This window comes from Hemiscyllium ocellatum, chromosome 25, assembly GCF_020745735.1.
Source record: "Hemiscyllium ocellatum isolate sHemOce1 chromosome 25, sHemOce1.pat.X.cur, whole genome shotgun sequence".
NCBI classification, from domain to species: domain Eukaryota; kingdom Metazoa; phylum Chordata; class Chondrichthyes; order Orectolobiformes; family Hemiscylliidae; genus Hemiscyllium; species Hemiscyllium ocellatum.
Genome location: NC_083425.1, coordinates 44503295 through 44525227, shown reverse-complemented (window position 1 = coordinate 44525227; position 21933 = coordinate 44503295). Strand labels below are relative to the sequence as shown.

The window sequence follows — 21933 nt, the reverse complement described above, 5'->3', positions numbered from 1 at the left end:
CACAAGCCTGACCACCCTGGCCAACCCATTGTCTCAGCATGCTCCTGCCCCACTGAACTCATGTCTACCTACCTCAACACTGTCCTATCCCCCCTAGTCCAGGAACTCCCCACATACGTTCGAGACACCACCCATGCCCTCCACCTCCTCCGAGACTTCCCTTTCACTGGCCCCCAATGCCTCATCTTCACCATGGATATCAAATCCCTCTACACCTCCATCAGCTGTGAACAGGGCCTCCAAGCCCTCCGTTTTTTCCTCTCCAGACGTCCCCAACAGTATGCTTCCACCGACACTCTCATTCATTTGGCCGAACTGGTCCTCACCCTTAACAACCTCTGCTTCGAATCCTCCCACTTCCTCCAGACCAAAGGGGTAGCCATGGGCACACATATGTGCCCCAGCTATGCCTGTCTCTTTGTTGGCTACGTGGAACAGTTGATCTTCCGTAATTACACCGTCACCACTCCCCACCTCTTCTTCCGCTACATTGATGACTGCACTGGCGCCACCTCATGCTCCCGCGAGGAGATTGAGCAATTCATCAACTTCACCAACACATTAAACCCTGACCTTAAATTTACCTGGACCATCTCCCTCCCCTTCCTGGACCTCTCCATCTCCATTAATGATGACCGACTTGACACTGACATTTTTTACAAACCCACCGACTCCCACAGCTACCTGGATTACATCTCTTCCCACCCTACCTCTTGCAAAAATGCCATCCCATATTCCCAATTCCTCCGCCGTATCTGCTCCCAGGAGGACCAGTTCCACCACAGAACACACCAGTTGGCCTCCTTCTTTAGAGACCGCAATTTCCCTTCCCACGTGGTTAAAGATGCCCTCCAACGCATCTTGCCCACATCCCGCACCTCCACCCTCAGACCCCACCCCTTCAACCGTAACAAGGACAGAACACCCCTGGTGCTCACCTTCCACCCTACCAACCTTCGCATAAACCAAATCATCCGCCGACATTCCCACCACCTCCAAAAAGACCCCACCACCAGGGATATATTTCCCTCGCCACCCCTTTCCGCCTTCCGCAAAGACCGTTCCCTCCGTGACTACCTGGTCAGGTCCACACACCCCTACAACCCACCCTTCCATCCTGGCACCTTCCCCTGCCACCGCAGGAACTGTAAAATCTGCGCCCACACCTCCTCCCTTACCTCTATCCAAGGCCCTAAAGGAGCCTTCCACATCCATCAAAGTTTTACCTGCACATCCACTAATATCATTTATTGTATCCGTTGCTTCCGATGCGGTCTCCTCTACATTGGGGAGACTGGGCGCCTGCTAGCAGAGTGCTTTAAGGGAACATCTCTGGGACACCCGCACCAATCAACCACACCGCCCCGTGGCCCAACATTTCAACTCCCCTTCCACTTTGCTGAGGACATGGAGGTCCTGGGCCTCCTTTATTGCCGCTCCCTCACCACCAGATGCCTGGAGGAAGAACGCCTCATTTTCCGCCTCAGAAAACTTCAACAGTTTCCTCATTTCCCCTTCCCCTACCTCACCCTAGTTCCAAACTTCCAACTCAGCACTGTCCCCATGACTTGTCCGGACTTGTCCTACCTGCCTATCGCCTTTTCCACCTATCCACTCCACCCTCTCCTCCCTGACCTATCACCTTCATCCCCTCCCCCACTCACCTATTGTACTCTATGCTACTTTCTCCCCACCCCCACCCCCCTCTAGCTTATCTCTCCATGCTTCAGGCTCTCTGCCTTTATTCCTGATGAAGGGCTTTTGCCCGAAACGTCGATTTTGCTGCTTCTTGGATGCTGCCTGAACTGCTGTGCTCTTCCAGCACCACTAATCCGGAATCTGGTTTCCAGCATCTCATTGTTTTTACCTTTCTCACTTCCTCTGGTAGCTCATTCCATAGATGCACCACTGTCTCTGTGAGCAAGTTGCGCCTTGTGACCCTTTTTATATCTTTCCCTTCTTACAATAAACCTCTGCCCTCTAGTTTTGGACTCGCCTAACGTGGGGAAAAGCTCTTGACTATTCACCATATCCATGTAGCTGATGTTTTTATCAACCTCTATAAGGATACCCCTTAGCCTCCAATGCTCCAGGGAAAATAGACCCTGCCTATTCGGCCTGTCCCTATAGCTATAACCCTGGCAGCATTCTTGTAAATCTTTTCTAAATCCTTTCAAGTTTCACAGCGTCTTTCCTATGGCAGGGAGAACTGGTTGCTTGTGTCCAGCGCTACATTTGCTAATATGGAAACATTACATTAATGTTAGCATTTACGTTGATATCCTGAGGTACTTCAAAGATGCATAATCTGTCAACAAAGTAAACAAGAATGTATTAAGAGGATTACCTAAAAACAAAGGCAGGAGGTAGGTTTTAAGGAGAATCTGAGGGAGGTGAAGAAATAGAATGATATATTTAGAAAATTCCAGAATGTGAGGCTGAAGGCATATTCCTGAAAGATAGGACAAAGAGAACAGGGTGTCACAGGCAATTACAGTTGCAAGAACATTGTATTTCAAAGGCTGAGGGACTAGGTCAATGATGCATGAAGAGGCGGGATCAGAAAGGTATGGGAATACACAGGTGATCCCTTCAAATCTGATGCGTTCGGACACCAGAAACAAATCTAGGTCAGATAGCACGATGGTGATGGATGCGTGGAATTAGTGTGAGCTTGAACATGAGTGACACAATGAAGAATGTGCTGAGGTTTATAGAGGGTGGCAGATGACAGACCAGCCAAGAATTGAAGTACAGTAATTAAGGTTACTAAGTAAAAAATGAGGTCTGCAGATGCTGGAGATCACAGCTGAAAATGTGTTGCTGGTCAAAGCACAGCAGGCCAGGCAGCATTTCAGGAATAGGGAATTCGACGTTTCGAGCACCTTCCTGATGAAGGGCTTATGCTCGAAACGTCGAATTCCCTATTCCTGAGATGCTGCCTGGCCTGCTGTGCTTTGACCAGCAACACATTTTCAGTTAAGGTTACTAAGACCATGAATGAAAGATTTAACGGGAGATGTTCTAAGGTAGGAGTGGAGTCAAGATGTGGCAGCGCAAGGAGATGAACCATACAAATGGAGAGGATTTTGGAGTACAAATCTGACCTTGGGGTGGCATAGAAATGGTTGAATTAAGTAGAAATGGACATTGAATCAAACAAAGTCAATGTCCAACGAGGTGGAGTATGAAAATGATGTGACTGGATTTAGTAATTTCAGCATTTAACTGAGAAAGCTGTCACTCATTCAGAAATGAATGTAAATTTAACACTGGAGGGGACACAGTAAGATCCATAGTGTAAGAGATAGAAAGAGAGAGAGGGAATTCTTTGGCCACGTAAGTATAAATGTACAGGGAGCCTTACATGAATGGAGCTGGATAGAGAATTGTTGGGAGAGGAAATTGCAGAACGGTTGAGGAGAATCAGGAAGGATAATGAGACAAATAAGATGTAACTTTTGACTTTAATTTGGGAATATTCTGCAATAGGGTTCTTCAAGCTGTTCTGCTGTGAGTGATCACCACTAAATATTGGTACATATCTTCTGCCTGCTTGTCTTAACCTCCAAAACACAGCCACCACTCCTCCATATGACAAAGGTAGGAGTCACGTCTGCTTTTAGATACATGGTGTGCTAATTACATCAATAAATGCAGAAGATTCAAAAATTTGTTTGACAGATGGAGGAGATCAGATGACCTCAGGAAAACCATCATCAACATCAGCTTGAAAACTGTAAATCTATAGGAAAATAACACGACTGATGAATACTGCTTTAAGGGCATTTCTGATTATTTTTGAAAGAAAAACGCATCGCGCTTGCAAACATTAACATCAAATTGAAGACCACTTGACTTTACATTGGTGTGAAGAGTTCATACTCTGGTATGAAAATATGCACAAGGCTAGTTGTATAAACACTGCACAAATAAACTAAATAAAATGAAGCAATGATACTTTATGGAGTGAATCAGCATCATCCAATAGCGGCTATACGTCAGTTCTGCAAAATACCTAAATCAAGCTGCCGGACTCGATCAGGAAATAGCTCTGGATGTCTTTACATTTCCGATGTATTCGTGGTAGACTTTTCCAGCAATTTACCAGCATTTAATCAGTAATTACCACAATGTGGTATTAAATAATGGCAGCAAAGCAATACTGTCAATTTTGGAAACAGTAGTAAGTCTGGCAATTACCCTGTATATTTTCTGAACATGAAACTGAACAGTCCCAAACAAATAGGAGACATGCCCAGCCCAAAAAAAAACAGTGGCTGTGTCCTTCTCCAGCCCAGCTTGAACTTGAGCGAATTCAGATAACTATTTCCTAAGTGACGAGAAACATTCTCTTCTGTGAGCTAAACGCTATCCTTTATTACATGAAAGATACTATTTAGTGGTGAATAAGTTCGCCAAATATTTTGATATATCATTGATTTTATTTTTAAAGAGAGGGTGCCATATCAATTATTGGAAGCTTTGATCAGCTGAAAGTCATAGTCCAAAAGTGTGGTGCTGGAAAAGCACAGCAGGTCAGGCAGCATCCGAGGAGCAGGAGAGTCGATGTTTTGGGTATAAGTCTTTCATTAGGAATGTGGGGGAGGGGAATAAGGGGGCTGAGAGATACATAGGGGGGTGGGGTGGGACTGGAGGTAGTTAACTGGAAGGAATCAGGTGGGGGGTAAACGTGAGAGCTCAGACGGGAGAGTGGAGCAGGCAGATGGGAAGGAAGATGGACAGATGGGACAGGCCAAGAGGGAGTTGGAGGGTTGGATCTGGGATGAGGTGAGGGGAAAGGAGGTTTGGAAACAAGTTAGTTGACATTGATGCCTTGTGGTTGTCGAGTCCCAAAGGGGAAGATGAAGTGTTTTTCCTCCAGTTTAGATTAGATTAGATTCCCTACAGTATGGAAACAGGCCATTGGCCCAACAAGTCCACACTCACTCTCCGAGTAACCCACCCAGACCCATTCCCCAACCCTATCTTTACCCCTGACTAATGGATCTAACAATATGGGAAATTTAGCATGAGCAATTCACCTGACCTGCACATCTTCGGATTGTGGGAGGAAACCCACAGAGACATGGGGAGAATGTGCCAACTCCACACAGATAGTTGCCTGAGGCAGGAATCGAACGGGTCCCTGGCGCTGTGAGGCAGCCGTACCACCCACTGAGCCACCATGTCACTCACGGTATTGTTGGGTGGCTTGGATTTGGCAGTGGAGGTCGGCCAGGGCTTGCATGTCCTTAGTGGAGTGGAAGGGGGGAGTTGAAATCCTACAGGAAGAACAACTTATCTTTCACGTTGAGACCCTTCAACAACACGGCATCAACATCGACTTCACTCATTTCCAAATCTCCCCTCCCCCCGCACCTCATCCCAGATCCAACCCACTAACTCAGCACTGCCCTCCTGAACTGTTCTACCTTTACATCTTCCTTCCCATCTATCCGTTCCAGCCTCCCCATCAACCTATCGCATTCCCTCCCCCACCACCTGCGTTGACCTATCGTCTTCCCACTACCTTCTTTCCAACCTAACCCCACCCTCCTATTTATATCTCATCCCTTCCCCCCCTCCCCCCCTACATTCCTGATGAAGGGCTTATGCCTGATTCTTTTGCTCCTCAGATGCTGCCTGTCCTGCTGTGCTTTTCAAGCCCCACATCTTTCGATTCTGACTGTCCAGCATCTGCAGTCCTCACTTTCTCCTCACTTGGAAGTTGTGCAATAAATATAGGACTAAGTTCATGTCAAATAATAAAACTACTAATCACTAAAGACAAAACAAAGGTTATTCTTAAGTATTTCCAATTTGGAAGAGAAAATAGAGTAGGGTTTACTTCATTATGCAAAGCAACTATATCAACAAGTCACATGCTAATGAATGAAATTTTCATTGCTCAGGTCAACATGAAGTCAAAACAGATCTGGATTCTGTTCCAGCACCAACAGAGCATCCCGATAGTGGAAGTGGAAGTGGGCATGACTTTGCTTGTGAGTGGACAGGCTGAACATACATAGTCATGCTATCGCCCTCTAGTTAGACAGGCAGAAGTGAGGGGCATAACCAACTCTGCAGCAGAGGTTGGGCTCAATGTGAACAACCCTAGCATCATGAAATGATATCAAATTGTCCTGGCATGATTTTTAAATGGCATCCACTTTCTGCGGGCCAGTTGCATCACTTTTGATTCAAGAGTGCAGGTTTGATCTTTGGAAATTGCTGCCACACCCTCTCACCATTTGCCTCCAGTTCTATTGAAAATCTGCTGCCACTCCAGAGAAATACACATGTCTCAGCCTGCTACCAGCAGTTTCAGTAATACTTCATTCTAGTGTTTCCTTCAAGCCCTTCAGGAAAGTGGGGATGAGTAGGTTTGCAGACGACACAAAGGTTGGGAGCTGTGGATAGTGAGGAGGATTACCAGATGACACAGCACTATTTGGATAGGCTGGAGACTTGGGCAGAGAAATGGTAGGTGGAGCTTAATCTGGATATATCCAGTGATGCATTTTGGGAGATCTCATGCAGGAGGGAAGTATACAGTCAATGGCAGAACGCTGAGGAGCATTAACATACAGAAGGATCTAGGCGTACAGGTCCACAATTCCCTAAAGTCACAACACAAATGAAGGCGGCACATAGCATATTCCCTTCATTGGTCAGGGCATGGGGTATAAAAATTGATGTCATGCTGCTGCTGTATCAAACTTTAGTTAGGCCACATTTGGAATATTGTGTACAGTTCTGGGCACCACCCTACTTTAAGGATGTGGAGGCTTTGGAGAAATGGTTTACCAGGATGTTGCCTGGTTTGGAGGGTATTAGCTATGAGGAGAGATTGGAAAACTTGGTTTGGTTTTACTTGAATGTCAAAGGATGAGAGGTGACCTGACAGAAATTTACAAATTATAGATAGAATGGATGGTCAGAGTTTTTTCCCCCTGGGTAGAAATATCAAATATTAGGGCACACAGCTTTAAGGTAAAAAGAGGATAAGATTAAAGGAGATGTGAGAGGCAAGATTTTTACACACAGTAGTAAATGCCTGGAATGTGCTGCCAGAGAACAGTGTTTAAGGTGGATACAATTGTAACATTTGAGAGGCATCTTGGCAGATACATGAATAGAGGGATAGGGACAACATAGAGGCAAAAGGTTTTTTTAGTTTAGAAAGGCATCACATGTTGGCACAGTTTTGGTGGGCTGAAGAGCCTGTTCCTGCACTGTACTGTTCTTTGTTCTTTGAAAGGCAGAAGAGAGTTCTTTCCTTGCAATGGCACCAGGAGACACTGGCCTGGCCAAGTCAACCTGAATGGAGATTCCAGCAAACACTAGGAGCCAAGGGGCTGCACAAGTACAACCAGGTGCAGAAATGGCTGACATTTCAGCAAAGTGACTCTTGCGAGGCCAGAAAACAGTGTATTTTTGTGAGTGAAGAGTTATGACAATAATAAACTCTGACAGCCTCAGCACGTGAAGTCACATAAGGCCTAAATGAGTGGCAGCCAGTTGACGCAGACCAGAGTTGTGTTAGATGCAGGAATGCGGATGAGTGGACCATCATCTCTCAAATGGCGGAATGCAGGGTTAAACGGTTTATCTGACCAATGAGAGTGAGAATCCACCCAATCCTTCCGTCTGTCTACAAAATGTAACAGACATCCCCCACAATATCATGAAACAATCCAGTGGTGTAGAAGCTCAATGTCATGGGTGATCTTTAATTCTACTGCCAGAGCATTGTCTCCTATTCCTAACAGCTGTAGGCCTTCATGAAGAGGTTGACATAGGTCAGCAGGAAACAGCTGTGATTTCAGTCATCTTGTCACTTCTGAGATTGGCAGGTCATTGGCCTGTGGACAGTACATTCAATTATGTGCCATTGTTCAGTGTTGCACTCACCTGTATCCAGAGCAGCCTCACCCTTTGGTGCTGCTCTCTGCTGGCCTTTTGGTGCACGTGGCCAATGGCCCATATCTTCCAATGCCTCTCCTCCTCCACAAACACTGGGTGCCCTAGATGCATCGTAGCAGTACGAGATGAACTGTGAATAGAAATATGACCAACAGAGTCTACAAGGCCTTGTTTATGCCCTTGCAACTGTGGATCAATGACGATCTGGGTTGGCACAATGTCTCAGTGGTTAGCACTGCTACCTCACAGTGCCAGGGACCCAGGTTCAATTCCAGCCTTGGGCGACATCTGTGTGGAGTGTGCATGTTCTCCCCGTGTCTGTGTGGGTTTCTTCCAGGTGCTCCGGTTTCCCGCCACATTTCAAAGATGTGTAGGTTAACCATGGGAAATGCAGGGTTAAGGGGATAAGATAGGGTGGGTGGGTCTGGGTGAGATGTTCTTTGAAAGGTCAGTGTGAACTCAATGGGCCAAATAGCCTGCTTCCACACTGCAGGGTTCTATGACTCTATGATTCTTCTGCCTCACACCGAACACAATGCTATCTCCACCAAGTCTAGTATAATTTCCTCCATCCAAGAGATCTCCAGCTCTGTTTCCTGTTGATGAAGGGGTATTTCTCAACACTTTGTTGTTCTAGAGCTGCCAGCCAATGTGTTCCATGCTCCCTTGGTCACCTTTGACCTTCTCTCTACCTCCTTCAATGCTCCCATAACCCTTGGGCTATTCTCATTGACTCTGGACTCTCCCAGGCTTCACCTTCCAAAATCCTGGACCAATCCCAGTGTCATCCAGCTCCCTCCCTCTCAAACCCATAAGGCTCCACAGGCATGTCACAATCCACCCTCCTCCAGGCAAGAGGGACCCCATTCTCCCTCGGACAATAATCACCCAACACCTAAAAACAACTCAAATGTCCACTCTCCCATTCCAACCATCTCAATCAGAAAAGAGAAGCAGCTCTCACTCACTCAATATCTAACTGAAGACAATCTCACCTGCTCCATGCCAGTTTTAATCAGTCATTAAAAAAAGGCATATACATTTGTTCCAAATGCACCATTTAATCTGGCAAATATAAGTTCTAATGAATGTTCTTGTCATGTTAATGTGTTACAAACAGGTTACGGCCATTAAAATCCTTGATCTGCCTTTTAATCAACAAATTTCAATCTAATGGCTAGAACCTGGCCTTTTGCATCCTGATCATTTAATTTCCCTTATTCACTTCATTTATTGCTCTCGGCATAACCATTAAACTTCACCATAGCACCAACTTTGGCTGAACTCAAGGTTCACTGAGCTGTTTATATGATACACAAATGTACACCAAAATTCTAACTTAGGAGTTGCACATGTGAAGAAGTGACTGTCTGTAAGATGTGGCCCTTTCAGCTGAACATTAACTTAGTGCCATAGAAATTTAACAAAAATGCAGTGTAACTGAAAAGTTATCAGCAAAACTCAGCAGACAGTGGTCACTAAAACTCATTATTTACAGATAGTGGAATATGCACAGTCAGCAAAAGGAACTAAGCTTCAACACTTTAAAACTTCAGTCACTTCACTGAAGCTTTGAAGCACTTGGTCAATCTGATTTCTGTTCTTACTGATTACATCCTCATTTCCCTCAATGGGTGAAGGGTTTAGGGATTTTATTTCCCCTTCATTGACCTTGAAGCAGTTTAAGTTTGCCTGAGGGTGTGAACAGCCCCGTATAAATACAAACTCTTTAGAGGTAATTGCTCTTCCAGCTCTTTGTCCCAGAGTTTATTGTTCTTGCTGTTATAACAAGTTAACACATGTGTGAGTAACAAACTCAGCACAAATTACTACAGTATAAATCCTAGAGTGTAAACACGGAACAGGAAGTGCTGCTGTTACGAACATGAGGTTTTCGTGCCATTTCTGTAATCAATACCATTATAAAAGCAAATTGGTCAGTTCCTCTTTAATTACAAATAATGACTGAATAATCTTTGCAAAAATAGCACTGAAATATGCACAGTTTGGAAATGTTGTGAACCCTTTGAATCATCTGTGCTGTATCACCACCGTCAATTCATCAATTTTTCCTTTGGCAAAGGGATGCTGATCCTATCAAGTTCTAATGCATCCAATTTACATACCATAAATTCAGAAGATGATGATGATGATAAATAAGTGATCTCATCTCTGGTGCCTACTCATGGAGACCAAGAAGTATGTGATTTGATTCACTACACCATAATTGATCCTGATCCCAATCTGGTTTAAATTTGCTTTGCACTATAAGTTTGGGCCATTTTACTCCATGTAGTGCACTTACTTCCAAATTTTTCATAGATGTATGGCGATCTACTGTATGGAGTGCTTAAGTCAAATAGCATGGGGGGAGGCTAGATGGGCAACAGCCAACAGAATAGAAGGATGTGTTGATGGACAGAGATGAAGTGAGGTTGGGAGAAGGCTGATGTGATCTGGACCTATTGAGAAGAATGGACAGTTATAGTTCCATGCCTCAGTACTTTGTTATTTCCAATAAATTTCATCCAATTTTCACTGTGATCTGAAAGCTGTCAGGATGTTGAATTTCAATTTAGTATACAACTTCAAAATATCATCCATATGCAACTCACTGAAGGGATCTACTTACTGGATTTCTGACTGGTTCTCTGCACCATCTCAACTGTGTGAATCGTGTAGGTGGAATAAAGGACTTGGAAACTTTGTCTCCCTTATGAAAATATCCAATCCAAAAAAGCAAATCTAAGAAAGAATTTATTTTGTCTCTTGTTTAAATCTTTATGACTGTCCTTATTTCCATTACTTTAGAGGGTGTTCATATATTGTGAAAAAATAAAGCATCTAATACCCTGGACATAGATAAGCCTTCCTGCTACAAGAAACAGATGTAAACAGTCTTGCATTCAAACAAATGTGGAAGCATTTGCTCTCAACATTCATACATACATATCCAAACATTTCACTTTTTACAGAAAGTACTTTCCTCCTGACAGTTTTGAGAATACTTTGCACATACAGTTGCGCACAAGAAATGATTTGAGAAATTTTGAACTACGCTTCTTGTCCTGTAATGGAAAAAAAACAAGAAAGACTGGTGAAAGAGACACACTTGTCCATTCTGTATTTCCACAGAATCAAATTTAGGTTGGATTTCAAGATTAGAAACGGACTGATCAGATTACAAATTGCTTGCATCAATACTTGCCTTTGCATGTTTTGGGACAGTATAAATTCAAGTCTTTTTTTTAAATCTCTAACCCTGGGTCTCTCACTTTCGCCTGTATGATTCCCTAAACATATGAATATATCCCACCTTTAAAAAAAATCAAATCAGTCATCAATATGGAAAGATGCATTTTTTAAGGTACGTAATTTAGAATGTTTGCAGCAAAAGCACATTGATTTTGCTTAATTTTCTGCAAATCGTGAATGACTTTTAAATATATAACTTTATTGTATTAATGTATATGGGTTTTTAGATATCTAAATCCAACAATTTGAATGAAATGTTTACCCAGTTCAATCTGCTGATTAATTCACACCGCACTTCAATTAAAGAGACCCTCTAATACATTGTGCCACCACTAAATCTTAAGTCACACCAGGGTCACTTTTAAAGCATAGTAAGTTTTAACAAAAAATATTAATCATACCGTCTTCACAACTACGTTGCAATATTTGTTTAAATCCCCAAAGCTATTTTCTTGGTGCTGTTCCATTTTGCCATAGGGCTGTGACCACATGGATGTTCGGAATTTTCCCAGAACACATTGTGATTAATAGTACTGAGGGATAGTCATTCCAAACTGTATCCCCCCAGGGAACCAATATAAAATTTGTTGTCATTTTCACAGTCAACTGCACACTTGTTATAGTTGTTTACAGTCCAGTCATTACTTGGTGCAGATTCAAAAATGAATCCCAGGAACTGCCTTGAACAAACTGCATTCTCATGGAGAGGGATCACCAAGCAAACAAACTCCTTTTCTGTGGTGCATTACTCTGGCTATCCTTCCAGGAACAGTAACTGTTTCATGAAAAGAACATGGGAAAAAGTTCAGGAAATGTTAAAAAACTTACCAAAAAGGGACAATATAAATTCAAGTTTTTTTTAAACTCTCTAACCCTGGGTCTCTCACTTTCCACTGTATGGTTCTACAAATATATGAGCACATCCTACCTTTTAAAAAAAAATTACTTAGTCATCAATATGGAAAGATTACAATCACATAATTGTACCTACCATGATATATTGGCAACTAATGGTTTAAAGCAAAACATAGTGTTGAAAATGAATTGTTCCATTTCCCATGATGACTCAACTTGACAAAAAAACTACTTGGGATGGGTCTGAGACACAATCTAGCTGGTTCCCAGGTCTGATCTCCACATATGTTAAATTAAGTAATTTCAAATTGGCAGATAGCATGCTTGGACTGGAGGGTGAATGCAGAGAGAGGATAAATAGCTTGAGTTTCCATACCTAGTCCTATCGAGTTTCCTCTCCTGGAGTGTGTGTCTCTGTCTGGATTACAGGAGAACACATTGCTTGGCTTTTCTATAATGCACCCCAGATCTGAACAATCTGCCCAGCCTCATGCAGAACAAAAACGTGTTCTTTAGTTTTTGGGGGGTACGTGACAAGGAAGGCCAGTATTTGCTGCTCATCCCTTGAACATGATTAATTTAGGATATCTGGTTGGCATGGATGAGTTGGACTGAAGGGTCTGTTTCCATGCTGTACAGCTGTACAATTCTATGAGTCTACATTCGACCATTTCAACATTCAGTCCAAAGATGTGCAGGTTAGGTGGATTGGCCATAGTGTCCAGTGATGTGCCAGCTAGAAGGATTAGCATTGGGAAATGCAAGGTTATGGGCAATAAGATAGGGAAGTGGGTCTGAGTGGGATCCTCTTCCAAGGGTCGATGTGAACATGATGGGCTGATTGACCTGCTTCCACAGTGTAGGGATTTTCTATGATTTAGAGGGTAGCGAAGAGTCAACCTCATTCTAAGTCTGAAGCCACATGTCGGCCTGATCAGCGGAGGATGACAGGTTTCCTTCGCATTCATGAACCCAGTGGGTTTTTAATCGCAATCAACAATAGTCTAATGGTCAGCATGACTGTGAGCAGTGCTTCATTCCAAATTTCACAAACTGAATTTAAATTCCAACCAGAATCAGATGGACAGACACAAGGCATGTTCTAATAGTTGTGGAATTTAAGCCTTACTGTACAGAATATTAACATTGGCTTCTGAATTACTTGTCTAGTGAAGTTGTGACTGCACACTGTCTTCCCTTGAAAGAGACTCTTTGGGCAGTGGAGTCTCAGGGAACTATACCACAGCAATGGGCACAGCAGAACAATAAGTTCAACGCAACTCTGAAGTTTCAACTGCAAAAGGTCAACTCTTTTTGTCAGCGAGGAAGCAATTCAGAAGGGGATTCTGCAGATTTGACTTTTGAATTGGGATAAGGTAGGTATGCTTGGCCAGTTTTGTGTTTGAGGTGCTGTAACTGTTTTAAGAGTTCCCTGATCACACTCAGGCCGTGGCCACTAGAGGTTTGGCTGGATATTGGGAATGGTCATGCTGCCTTCACTGTACTCTCTGTTAAACTGTACATGAATAATGGACACTTGGCTGCCAGACTAAGGGAAAGCCTGCAGTTGTAGAAGGAAAAGCCAATGACATTTTGATCATGAGTCAAATTGCACAGATTGGGCACTCACAATTAGCCAACAATGTCAGTGTGAACCTCAATTCGGATCAAGAGAGGAGTCTCCTTTGGGTTTAGAAACTGAGCTAAATTCAAAGACTGTGCTACAGAATCAAGCTGTAGGTGTGTCAATATAGTGGGGAACAATACCAGATTGGAATATGATGTAACAACCTTGTACAGCCATTCAAGTTTCTACTGGCTGACAGAAATCACTGGGAAAGGTGTTAATTTCCTTTCCTGAAGCAACCTGTAATGGCCCCTTTAATGAGAGGGGCTTTAGTAACTCAATACACACTTCCAACACTTACATTGTGTTCATAAACATTATTTAGAGCCAGTTCAAACATGATGGGGCTAGAGATTGGGGTGTTGTCCATTTGAACTAACATGTCATGTCCAAAACTAAAACAATTTTATTTCAAAAGTTTCAGCTTGTTACTGTTTTATTTACAACAATTGTGGACTGGGAAAGGATAGTCGAGATATTGCTCTCAGGATAATGTTAATTACATATTTATTTAAAATAATAATGAACAGAGGATAATTATTACCCTGTTTAATTTGCCTATGGTATTTTAAATCAGATTGTTAGCTCCTATGTCCCTGAAGCCAGTTCCAGACTTTATGGGCTGAATCTAAAACTTTTTTCCACGATGTCAGTTTCGTTGAGATTGTTGTAGGTTTCTCGCCATGAGGTCTTGCAGCATCTTACCAAACTCACCTCAGTAATGACCTACTCCATTCCTATAGCATTCCCTTTTGTCAATTCTAGCGCCATTCTACCACTTACTGTTCCCTGAACTCGTCACTTCCAGGTTATCCTGAATTTGACTGGTATCCTTGGCACTGGTGCCACCTTTTAAAGATGGCACTGTTTCTGATGTTAGTCTGCAGCTGCCCTGCACATTTATGGACAGTGGCCCCAGATGTGGCAACGAAGTGAAATTTGATGCCTCCTTCGCTGGCAGAGATCTGGCAATCTGGCTGGACAGAAGACACTCTCCCCAGGACCAGCAGTGAAGGTTATGACACCAGACCATGCCAACCTAGTTTGCCATCCAGTCTCAGCCAGCTAGATGAATGCCTAGCAATGTAAGGAGAGGTTCAATGTCCTTTATTACTCCACCAGTTTACGTGCCACCAACCTCTCTCTCTCTCTCACACACACACACACCTCACATTCATCCTATATCTGTATTTCTGTAGCACACCTACAGCTTGATCTGATGATCCAAAACTCATCAAATAAGGCAATCACAAATAAAAAAAACAAGAATTGGCAAAGAAACAAGGAGAGAAAGAACATAAACCTGAGAAACAAAGAAGAAATCCTGATTTGTTAGTGCTTGACCTGAGCTTTGGGTTTCAAGATGTCAAATGCTATTCCAACCTCCTGCTCAGTTCCACTTGTTCTCCCCACACTCTCCTCCCATGAAGCAGTAGGATATTTTCAAAGTTTACAGTTATAAGATTGTGATAACATTCACACGTTAGCATCAGTCTTCTTCAAAACCAAGTCTCTGATGTGGTGAGGCACTTCCAGCATTGTGGCAGAGTTGATTAATATGCAGAAAAATTAATGACATGGGCGTTCACATGAAGCAAAGTCAACAGAAGATCTAATTCCTCCTTTTAAGTTAAAAGCAACAGCATCACTTCTCTAATCTTTTAAAATATCAGACAAAACTGTGAGTTGCTTGCTTGTGACTTGAGTTTGCCAGAGTAGTGACACACTGTATCTTAAATATAGAAGTACTCTCTGAGTACGTCATTTACTGCTGTGTGGGAAAAAACAAAAAAAGATCAGATTGTGTCATAGAGGTCATTCAGCTCCCAGACTCACTTTTGATCCATTCAACATTTTCTTTTTATCCAATATAAGTCTTTTAGCATCTTTCATGTTCTGTTCTCCACTTGCTCACTTTAATGAAATTTCTACCACTTAGGATTTTAGTGCCATAGTTCCCATGGAACCTTTTAACTTCTTTTCTTTTTCACAAATATAAAACAAGAAAGTTCCGGACAAGGAGACAATCCAGTTCACCTTACCTTATTCAGAAATATCCTGCCGATCTCAACATTCAGTTCTTTCTTGAATGATTTTGGCGTTGTTACATCCACGATTGTATTCACAAGTCTGTTCCGTGTGTTGACTATTCCTCATGTGAAAATGAACTTCAAACATGAAATACTTGACTGGGTTTTTCCCACACTGACAGATAACCATCACTTGCAGTGGTTATGGTGGTATATTGCCAATCACTCATTACCATCCACTCAAGGCCAATCAAGGATGTGTAATGAAAACGCTGGCCGAGCCAACAACATCCCACATCCTTGGAAGTTAAATTAAGCAAAAACAGACTTCAAACAGTGATTTACAAAATCAGAATCTCCAATAATACTGGCTATCGTGTGGCATTTGTCTGGTTAAGTTGTACCAGTTATTGACTGATTGACTTATTGTCATATGTACTGAAGTATAGTGAAAAGCTTTGTTTACGATCAGTACCAGGCAGATCATAGTAAGCAAGGAGGTATAGATCAAAAAGATTTAGACAGAGGCATAGAGGTTACCATTGCACAGGTTGTGTGCTGGGTGACATAAACATTAGCAAGATCAGCATTATTTGAGGCTAGAGAATCCATTCATCAGTCTAATAACGGTTGGGAAGAAGCTGTTCCTGAACTGGCTGGTGCATGTGTTCAGGCGTCTGTATCTTCTACCTGACAGAAAAAGGTTGTAGGAGTTATAGGAGATCATTACCGGGGTGTGGAGGTAGCGAGCCACGTAAATGGAGTCCATGGATGGAAGGTTGGCTCCCATGATGGTCTGGGCTGTGTTTGCCTCCTTCTGTAGCTTCTTAGGGTCCTGGGCAGAGCAGTTGCTGTAGCAGGTCATTATGCACCTTGACAGTATGCTTGCAATAGTGCATCTATGGAAGCTGAAGGTAGTGAGGGTCCTTATGGACATGCCAAATTTCCTGAGCCGCTTGAGGAAGAAGAGGCATTGTTGTGCCTTCTTGTCTGTCACATCTTCGTGGGAAGACCAGGACAGGTTGCCAGTTATTGTCACTCCAAGGAACTTGACCATCTCAATCTCAGCTCCGTTGTTGCAGATGGAGGTGTGTTTTCCGGTCACCTTTACATTTTTTTAAATCAGTCTGCTCAGATGCCTTACAGCACAACTTTGGTCTTCTAGCTCATAGGTAGAAGGCCGAGCACCACTGCTAGAAATGCCCCTCCTGTGATCTTCTGCTCTTGCTCAGGAACAACATTCTAATGCCAAAAGGACCAATGAACAAAGTCAATACAAACATCCATAACGGGAATGCATATTCCTGAATATATTCTTACCTTAGGCAATCTGAGTTATCGTTTTTCGGGGCTGTTTGAGTATGCAGCAACAAGCACCATTTGAACTTTCAATTTTTCTTCCATGTGTGCGGAGATATAACTCAAGTTGCTGACATTAAGAGAACGTGTATTCTAATTTCAGATTATTGAGGTCATAGTCCCTTTTGCAAATTTCTAGGTCTACAAATCTTGCAATAGGATAAACCAGCATATCTGAAAAAAATAGTACAATGGAAACGTGTTGCCTATGCTTTAAAGGACAGAGTGTCAAGCTTCTAGCTGGTCACCTGTGCAGTGGATTTCAGTCGTATATCATCAATGAAACATGTTCAACATGAACCACAACAACATCAATGAAACATCTTAAAATGAGTGCAGAAACTGAATAGGCAGCAATGAATTGTTCAGAACTGCCTCAAAAGGTACTGAATGAGAAATTAGATTAGATTAGATTAGACTTACAGTGTGGGAAACAGGCCCTTCGGCCCAACAAGTCCACACCGACCCGCCGAAGCGAAACCCACTCATACCCCTACATTTACCCCTTACCTAACACTATGGGCAATTTAGCATGGCCAATTCACCTGACCCGCACATCTTTGGACTGTGGGAGGAAACCGGAGCACCCGGAGGAAACCCACGCAGACACGGGGAGAACGTGCAAACTCCACACAGTCAGTCGCCTGAGTCGGGAATTGAACCCGGGTCTCAGGCGCTGTGAGGCAGCAGTGCTAACCACTGTGCCACCGTGCCGCCCACCAATGGAAAGAAAATTCATAAACGTTACTTTCAGCAGTTAGCTAAATCAGCATTGATTAAAATAAAGCGCTAAGTCTGCTTTTACATTTACACAGGATTATTTTTAAAAGTTCTGACAACAGCTCACCTGTTAATAGAAATCTGGGAACATATCCGATCCAAAAATGATACAAGACCCAAATATAATTTTCCCATGTGTTTCGTACAAATCCAAAAATAAAAAGGTATGTTTGAGGCACTCCCTTGTTACTGGGATATTTTTGCCATGGGAACTACTATATTGGGCAGAATCAAATTAGCTACGAGCTTATTTTACATACATTCTCAACCCTGACCACTTTCTTCTTATAGGTTCAGTCTGACTACAAATAAAGATGAAAAGCTTTCATAATGGGAAGTGTTTCCTGGTTCATTACGGTCACAGAGTGTATCAACAAGCCAACTTAAGCAGCACAAGACGAATTAAGTACTACCCACACTATGTGACCGGAACCGGGTTTGCAACTCCTTTTTTTTCTCAACTGTACCAAATTGCAGCTCTGAAGGCAAAGGTGAGGACTGCAGATGCTGGAGATCAGAGTTGAGAGTGTGGTGCTGGAAAATCACAGCAGGTCTCTTTTCCAGCACCACATTCACAAGTTCTGAAGGCAACTTATTTCTACGAGTAGGGTTTGAGGTGCATCTACATCTACAGGAACTGTTGAGAATTACTAAGACTAAAGTCACAAATCAGTTCCGACTAATATAATGAGCATATAATTACCATATATACAACCATAACGCTTTATCTCTGTGACACTTTTATTGTAAAAACCTCAAAAATACCTCCATAGTCATTGAATAATCTCTGTCATATAAACACAGCAAACAAGTGGAATGGAAAGAAACTTTTTGAAATGAGATTGCATTTCAACAAATTCATTCACACTCCTTTCATTTTCACTGTGGAAACACATTTTGTATTGTCACAAACTTTGAAAAATTTTAATGGAAGTCAATAGAGCCGATTTTAATTCTGCTCACATTTCATTCACTTGTACTGAATTGAAGTCAGTCCCAAAGGAAAATGATATTATAGCCCAGATTGGAAAATAGTCTTTGCAACAATCTACCCTGAATGATGTGCGATGGGAACTTGCATAAGTTCCAACCTAGCGACAAGCTGGGAATTGCCCAGGAAGTTTGTATTTCTAATGGGGACTTACCTAGTATCTGGAAATCACTAAAAGAAGTCTCTAACTCTGAGAGAGAAATGGAGACTTTTGAGGGTTCTGATTTTCTCACTTGAGTACTAACTCTGGGAAAATTAGCAGGATCAAAATTTGCTCAAACATTTTGTTAACCAGAAAACTGATAATCCCCGTCTCATTACTTACTCGACTACCTGATCTGAAAACCTCCTCCAACCTGACCCAAAACCCCCTCAAACCAAGTCCCTCCCAATCCAGACTTGACTTGACCTTTCATCCATCCTGACTCCCCACCACTGGAGAACTGTTGAGAGCACCACAATCCCATCCCTTCCTTTGACAACCCTATCAGGCAATTGAAATGGTTCAGAAAACATTTACCAGCTGGGTTGGAAGGTTTGAGCCAAAGGGAAAGGCTGAATAGGCCGAGGGTATTTTCCCTGGACTATTAGAGGCTGAGGGGTGACCTTATAGAGGCTTATAAAATCATGAGGGGCATGGAGAGAGTAAGTAGACAAGGTATTTTCCCTGAGGTGGGGGAGTCCAAACTAGACGGCATAGATTTAAAGCAAGAGGATAAAGATTTAAAAGGGACCTAAAGGACAACATTTTCACACAGAGGGTGGTGTGTGTATGGAATGAGCTGCCAGAGGAAGTGGTGGAGGCTGGTACAATTACAAAGACATATGGATGGGTATATGAATAGGAAGGGTTTAGAGGGATATGGGCCAAATTTTGGCAAATAGGAGTAGACTAATTTAGGATACCTGGTTGGCATGGACGAGTTGGATCGAATGGTCTGTTTCCCTGCTGTATATCTCTTTGATTCTATGACTCTACGAGTAGCTTTGTAAGCTTTCCCTAAGATTAAGATTCCAAGAGCAGAACTCCTGCCCCCTCTTACCTACTAACCAATCACAAGCCCACAGCTGTCTTGCGCCACCAGGAAAAGTGTCTGCTATTTGTAATACACCTCTGGAAACCCACACTGCCATGACCTAGAAAGTGAAGGAGGGTAGGATAGCAGAGGTTGGGTTGGTGGGAGAGGGAGTGAGACACTGGGGCGAGAGGAATAATATCCAGTGTATTCCTTTCCAATGCCCGGCTCTGAATCAGACTCAGGTGTCTTTGAACAAGTGAGCCCACTGTACAATGCACAAGCAGACAGGACAAATATTTGCTTTCTTAGCTTCCCATGTCGTGACTATCCCACCTACGGTGGGTTGAATACTATTTATTGTCCACTGAAGAGCCTCAAATGCCCACTAAAGTACCTCAGTTGGCATCCAGGTGGATCCATTAATATGGACTTACTCAGCTAGAGGTGGGGATATATGGATGCCCGATATCCTCCATCTACCCGCTGTGTTAAATGACCCCTCTGCCTTACAGCTCAAGGTGGCTCAGTGGTTAGCATTGCTGCCTCACAGTGTCAGGAACGCGCGTTCGATTCTAGCCTCGGGTGAGTCTCTGTGAGGAGTTTGCACATTCTCCCCGTGTTTGCGTGGTTTCCTCTGTGTTCTCAGTTTTCCTCCCACAGTCCAAAGATGTGCAGGTAGGTAAATTGGCAATGCTACATTGCCCATAGTGTTCAGGAATGTGTAGGCTGGGTGCATTAGACAGGGGAAATGTAGAGTAATAGGAGAGGGGAATGGCTCTTCAGAGGGTCAGTGTGGACTTGGGTCAAATGGCCTGTTCCACACTGAATTCTACCACAGAGACCGATAAATTTCAGCTGATATGAAGACAGTAATGCTACTTTTAAACCTCATAGTTCTGGACTGGTATCTCACATCATTGAAATTGTTTTCAATTCATAACAGAAGAGGCATTACAAAATATTTTATTCTCTGTATCAAGGAAAAAAAGACACCTTATGACTAAAAATAAGTTCTAGTTAGCATATCTGAAGTTGTGATTATAAATGAGAAAACGTCCTCAAATGAAGATTGAAACCATATATTAAAGAGACCAATAATAAATGGGACCAGAGAAAGTTCACCATACAGGTGTGATGCAACAATTTTTCTCACAGGGGCCCTGATGTAATTGGAACCACTACACACTCTCAAATGACTGCCATACATCTCCACATCAGCCACAGTACAGTGGGAGTACTAGGCTTGCAAAGGGTTTAGTGAAGTGGTAAGAGTTACCAAGTTTTCACTCTGATAGGCAGCCAAAGTGAAATTGGCAACATTTTAACTTATTGTTTTTGGACAGAGCTATAATTATTTATATTAGCCCATGACTCACTTGTGAACACAGTGGTATTTTGGGCCAGAGCTGTCCAGTCAGTTTAGTACTTTAATATTTCATAGCTCACAAAGACGCCTTTTGTCTTAGCAGAGAGGTTACGGACAGCTTACACACTATTAAGTGGGAATATTAAAGTGCACTTCACACTTGTAATACAACCCATTAAAAGTCCACTTTTTACAATTTATTTTAAAATGTATATTTTTATAATCTCTCACATATATTCATGAAATACACACCGGAGATGGTGAAATTTTCAATTTGTTTCTCTTGTGAGGAAGACCTTGGTAAATCATCTTTGACTGTTTGTACGACAAACTGAGCATTTAATTTGTTCTTGATTCTGAGACCTCTACAGTCAGACAAATCATTACATCAAATCATTCACTGAGTGAACAGAATAAATTTTGGATCTTATTGAAAGCCTTGCCAGTAGCAGTTTTCTTTGATTCCATTAATCATAACTCACCACTGTCTACAGATGTTGCTATAACAAACACCTAAGCAGCAGTTAATGGGTTCGACAATACAGCCCGGACAATCCGCAACAACCAAGTACAATTCAAATCAAAAAATGCTTGGAGAAAATATTTTACATAGAAAATGGAGACAATCCAGAACCCATATGGAATGTTGAAGCAGAATGCATTGATATATTAAATAAAGGGTAGCTGAATGCAAAAACAAGGGAGAAGGTATGCTGGAGGAA

The 21933-nt window shown here is 42.6% G+C and overlaps 1 protein-coding gene across 9 annotated transcripts in view; it reads right to left on the bottom strand.

Annotated features, from left to right (window-relative positions):
- The window catches only part of myocd (myocardin), a 633805-nt gene that overhangs the window by 416561 nt on the left and 195311 nt on the right, over window positions 1–21933 (bottom strand). For 2 of the 9 annotated variants that reach the window (XM_060844262.1, XM_060844269.1), the window contains exon 1: window positions 15709–15809. The exons of the other annotated variants lie outside the window; for them this stretch is intronic. The gene's annotated coding sequence lies outside the window, so the exon portion shown is untranslated. Of the gene's footprint in view, window positions 1–15708; window positions 15810–21933 lie in introns of those variants that run through there. 9 annotated transcript variants of the gene reach the window in all.